Source organism: Festucalex cinctus, chromosome 7 (genome assembly GCF_051991245.1).
Source record: "Festucalex cinctus isolate MCC-2025b chromosome 7, RoL_Fcin_1.0, whole genome shotgun sequence".
Lineage (NCBI taxonomy): Eukaryota > Metazoa > Chordata > Actinopteri > Syngnathiformes > Syngnathidae > Festucalex > Festucalex cinctus.
Window position 1 is genome coordinate 23133757 of NC_135417.1, and position 6000 is coordinate 23139756.

Sequence of the window (6000 nt, forward strand, 5' to 3'; positions counted from 1 at the left end):
ATGAATGACTGAAGTGATGGACAACACTTTTGAAAGCAAACATCAACAGGAAATGAATCCTCTCAATTTTCAACTACTGAATCTAATATAACCTATATAAGAATGAAAATGACATTTTGTTTTACTTCCCACTTTTGTTGTGGTTTTGAATGAAAAAGACATTTGACATTTATTTTTTACAGTGTAATTGCATGTGACCTGACAGCGATAACTGACTCAGTGACAAAATTATTAGTGGCCCTTTAAGATTTGTATTTAACACGTTCTAAATTTTCCAAAAGTGAGTAGTTGAGTGTGGACGCTGTCCTGTCACTATGTTTCCTGTTTCTTACTCGAAGTTTGCTGGGATAGATTCCAGATTAACAAGGACAAGCAGTACAGAAAATAAAAAGATGGATTCTTGGATTGTGCGGATTGTGTTATATAGGTCGCTTGCACATCGTAATGCATCATGGGAGTTTTTCCTTCGGGCGCCATCTTGGGTGTCCGCCGGTTCACAAGGTACACTCGCGAGTTACACGGTAGAGCTTATCAACCTGATGTAATTTTCGCAGTATTTTCACGATTTACCGGAAGATCAAAAACAACGATACAGGCAGAAGGTGTCTCTGTGTGGCGGGATTGATCCTAATTACGTCCTGACCAAGGGTGATTTTTTTTTTGACGGAGAAAGCTTGCTGGCCAAATGTGACATCTCTGGACATCTTTCCCTACCTCGTGTTGACAACATGCTCCATAACACGCCAACAAATCCCTGGAGGCTTACAATTATTTTGTAAGCGGGTGGATACAGAGTGTAAACTTTAACATCGCATCAGAAGAAACGGTTGCTGTTGCACGTAAGTAAACCACATGGTGTTGGTAATTCTGCACACAAAAATGTTGATTTGTTCTCAGGCTTCCTGTTATCATTGTGTTTGCATGCACAGCTGGGTTTACCTGATGTGGTTTTTCTAATCATTTTATAACAGGCAAATATGGCAGAGCGTATAAGAATAAAAAGTAACTGCACAGCCTCCCCGTGGCTTAATTAAATTTAATGCTACCCTTTCACTAGTTACATGTTACTTAATCAACTTATTCTAAATGGTTAAGGTTAACCACTCTCAGAGGACGTATTTTTAGTTTCAGTTTCCAGTACAATAAAACGTGTTCATGGTAACTACTGAGCATACTGACAGCTTTTCTTATGATCTCACGGTTAAGGAGGCTGTCACAACACCCAATTTCTGTCTGGTGCCAGATGGCAACAATTCCCATCACTTGTCACGACAACACCAATAGTATTACCAGGTATGTATGGCTTTACTTTTTGTAGTTTCTTATTTAATTCTATGTTTCATATTTTCATTACAATGTTTGTAATATTTTCAGATTCAGGCACAGATGAGTTTAACTGGACGGACTTCTGCGACTTTGTGGTGTGGACAAAGTGTGATTGAGCGAGTCCACCCAGATCGCTCGTTTTGGCCAGTTGGAAAAGCCAGAGTTTTTTTTCCCCAAAATCCCCTCCTTACCTGAACTGCTCGGGAGAGCATTTACTAGATCAGCAGTGGACTTCCAGTGTTCCTGCTCAGCCGCTGTCACCTACCACTTGCTCATGTACTTCAAAGATGCGGAATAAAGTAGTTTTTTGTGCTGCAGCAGATTGTAAAATCAAATGATATCACTTGAAGTGTGCCAATCTAGACTGCCAAAAGGACAGTGGTTTTGTGACAAGTGTGAAACAAGGATTATTGGGAAAACTGTAACACAGTACTGGTACTTGTCTTACATTAAACAAATTTAAAAGAGAGCAACTTTTTCCTCTGTACATAGCATAATGAAAGTCATTGCGTACCCCATCAACATTACATCATACCGTCATCTCAGGATGGTAGGCACCTGTGCTAAAATAAACTACATTAATTAACAGTTCAATTTTTAACCCTGAAATTACTACATCTAATCATTATTCACTTCATTTTTTGTGCTTTTAGAAATAATAGAGATTTATGCCATTACTTTAAGAGGGACCATATTGCACATTGAGTCAAATCCTGTCATTTGTATTATGTATAGCTTTGTAAACAAACCCAACAATAGAATTTGTATAAACGCTGCCTTTATTAGCGCCAAACAAACAGTCGCATGTTGTCCTCCTCCATTGCTTTGATGGTTGCCTTCGTTTCCATCATGTCATTGGCAATCAAGTCGGTGTGGCATGAGATCCCTAAAGAAAAAAATAAAGAAAAAATAAAAAAAAAATACGGCACCAGTAATAGGTTTAATATAGTAAAGTAGTATAGTTTTTTTGTCAGTGTAAAAGAAATGTACACATTTTGTTGCATTTTTTAATGTATGAACATTGCTACAGGCAAATACTTATTTCTATAAACACTTCCAAATGTCTCTAAAATATAAGGTGCGTGTACACACACAAACAAACACATACATTCACTCATGCATACAATATATCATGTAATGAATTCTGAGTGGCATACCAGAGTCAATGATGTCAGCAGTACTTGAGGGTACAGGTTACTGGAGCCATCTGGCTGCATAACTGCAACAATCTCTGCCACTTCGAGTCGTCTTTTCTTTGCTTGTCTCTCCTGTGCACGTTCATATCTTGGCACCGACTGGGCTGAGACATAGATGTTGTAACTTGGGACCCAACTTTAATGTTGGAGCCCAGTCGGGATGATTGGACAGAAAAACGGGCGCAGGGCGACCTGTTAAAATAAACAAATATATAAACAAATAAAATATGGAAAGACTGGTTATTTTACCGCAGTAGGGTGGCCGTGAATAAGTTATTTAGCATGATGTGTAGGCTACCGGGGGTCTGTTTTCTTGCATCAGCCCCTTCTGTCTCTTTTTTTTCCAAGTTTACATTTTGCCACCAAAAAACATGTCATCGGCATTAAGAGCCCAAGACTAATCAATCCAATTTCAGCAGTAAACACTTTGCACTGGCACTACTTGGGTGAAAATGTTCGATGTTAGCTTTCGGCTAACGTCCGCTAGCCAGCTTGTACTACCGAACTTTCTTGCTCATGAATCCAAAACATAAGCAACTTGCCCATATATGGGCGGTCGAAACGTTATTAATCCTCATGCATTAAATAAAGGTAAACAAGCTTACCGCTCACAAAGTGATCGCTGCACACACGAGCCCAAAGTAACGACTTCCCTCCGGAGTCCGCACTCCTCTGTCTCCAGGCCCTGGTTCCTAATTACTTTCGGAATTCGGAAGAAAGGCCGACCATTTTCCCTCTTGGCTTTGTTCGAACAGCCAACGATGCAGCAACAATGTACCATTTTAAACGCAGACAACAGACGTGATAGATACGTGTTAGACCGAATCGCTACGTAAATGGAGGCCACCCAGCATGGCGACTACGAGAAATCCGAGGCGGAAGTGACGACATGTGCAAGCGACCTATTGCAAGAAAACAGGCATTTCAAGGGGAGCCAAAATGTATTTCATAGCTTTAACAATACATTAATCAGCAAGCTTGACAAAAGTAATTATTGAAGAATTTAATTGAAATAATTTAATCGATGACAGCATCAAACTAGGCTGTAGTTATCTGAAGAATAATGGGAGTTGTATCTGTTCACTATGGTTTTCTTCTTGGCAAATATTTGACCAGACTTTTATCGGCAGTGACCATCATCTCGATATTAAGTATAATACATATTAATACTATATGGTAGGAATGGGCAAGTACTGATACCAGGTATCGGTGCCGATACCAGCCTTATTTTAATGTGTGTTCTCACGACGGTGGCCGATACTGGCCTATTGTGGTGGTTTTAATGACAAAATGCTATATATAGTGTTTCTTTACAATTTTTATGTTTTGGTGGTGGACATTTTAATGTATAAATACTAGTTGTGTTAACAGTATTTGGGATCGGTCCCTACTCGAGTTCAGTGTTCGAGTCTGTCGAACCTACCTGCTACATAGTAAATTAAATGTGATAATAGGCTTGAAAAATGCGCATTGTGTGTCTGAACCTCTTAATCTCAAAAGCGAAGACCAAAGATGCAAGGGTGGTCGCGGCCAAGTGCAAAAGCATTTTCACAACACTGCTTTAGCAATATACCACAGCTGCATGGTAAATGAATCATATAACACCAATACAGTGTGATAAAAACTTGCTTTTAGTGGCTGCGCAGCCTGCAAAAAGATACAAGCAAACAAACAATTCCATTCGACAGATGAAATCGCACACCACATTCATCATTTTCACACCTATATTAGCCCTTTGTTAACCCTTGTGGCAGCCGCTGGAGGGGGTCTGCTTCCCCAACTGCATCTGTGGCAACGTAGATATGTACTTTGTATTAAGGTGAAAGGTAAGGGCACTATTCAACACTTTTGCAATTAATGACGGCATCATCCCTGTTGCCTTGCTGCCCAGCCCTCGAGTTCCATTGGCCGGATAAAGAGGAAATGAGAGACGGTGCTGGGAAGAAGAGAGAAATATGAGCATCCTGTCGACAGGATAACAGACAGGTCCTCAGTTGTTCCCCTAGGTCCCCCTGTCCTCATTCTTTACTGGCCGAGAAGGCTAGCCAGACAGCGTTCTCTGCGGCCAAGGACACAAGGGTGTCAGCTACGCGTTTGGGTAACATCGTTCATCAGGCTGCATCGGTAATGGGTAGCTCTCCGTGACAGTGGTCATCAAGACACAAAAGCAAAAGGCCTCATAAACATTACATGACAGATGGCCGGGTGGACAGCTTTGGACACAGGATGGGGGGGATGGATGGAGAGTGAGAGATAAAGTGTGATAGTGAGAGAGAGAGGCAGAAGGACAGAGGTGGAAGAGAGATCTCAGTATTGTGAAAAGTCTCAAGTGCTGGATGCTTTATGAATGCTCTTGTCCAGTGTCAGCCGTGAAAGGATGAATTGGAAATCACAAAGGAAATGCTTTGTGTCCGTCGTCCGCCAAAGGAGCTGAGTGCAGTTAGGGGACATAAATCACAAGAAATCACAAATCTGTTTTACTATTAAATATGTACTGTGGAGCACCAAATCACAAGCAAAAACCAAAATGCAAAACTTTAGTTGTATCAAAATGATAATGTTCAGTTATGATCCACATTGTCAAAGTGAATTTAATTTAACAACTATTGTGGCTGCATTAGACTGACAGCTTTTTCTCATATTTTTTTCTCTCATGTAGCTACAAATCCCAATCCCAATGAAGCTGGGAAGTTGTATAAAACACATAATCTACATAATATAATGATTTGCAAATCCTTTTCAACCTATATAATTGCATACATAATAAATTCAAGATATTTAATGTTCAAACTGATGAACGTTATTGTTTTTTTTTTTTTTTTTAAACATTTTCTCATCTTTAATTTGATGCCTTGAACAAATTTCAAAAAGCTGGAACAAGGGTTAAAAAAAAAAAAAAAAAAAAAGGGAAAGTGAACTGATGCTCAGAAAGCACATCTTTAAAGGTTAAAGGGCCAGTATCATGCAAAATCAACTATTTTGAGCTTTTAGCAATGTTAAAACGCTAATTCCTCACCAAAACCACCCCTAAAGTTTTCTTCCATTTACTCATCACTGAGCATTTCTGCTCTCTAAGAACCAGCCTCATCCAATCCAAGAAAACGACTGGATTCTCACTTTGACGTAGAAAAGTGAGTGACAACACCCGTACCGTCCCTGCAGAATAAACACACACGTCCATTTTCTTCAAACTCCCAGACGTCTCATGACTACTGCCTGCGTGCATTTGTTTACGCAGCCATGCTCAAAGGATAGTAGAGGCTGCATGCAGTCAAAGGTCTTAAAATGGAGAGCTGTGGTAAAATTGTGTTTATCAGTCAACATTGCGTTCAAGCGAATTCACATCTCACTTAGACGAAACGGGGCATTGTATGATACATGTGCAAGCTGGACAGGTTGGCTATTACACATTTCTATCAAGCACCAGAAGTGCTTTTTAAACTATCATGAGGGCAGATGGGAAGAAGTTGACATACAA

The 6000-nt window shown here is 40.0% G+C and overlaps 1 long non-coding RNA gene across 1 annotated transcript; it reads right to left on the reverse strand.

The window, feature by feature from the left end:
- Nucleotides 1-2158: 2158 nt before the first annotated feature.
- Nucleotides 2159-3276, reverse strand: LOC144022965 (uncharacterized). The gene is made up of 3 exons (XR_013284451.1): nt 3128-3276; nt 2484-2714; nt 2159-2212 (listed from the first exon to the last, which is right to left on the reverse strand). It is a non-coding gene; the product is annotated as an uncharacterized LOC144022965 (long non-coding RNA).
- Between the last annotated feature and the right edge of the window lie 2724 nt (nt 3277-6000).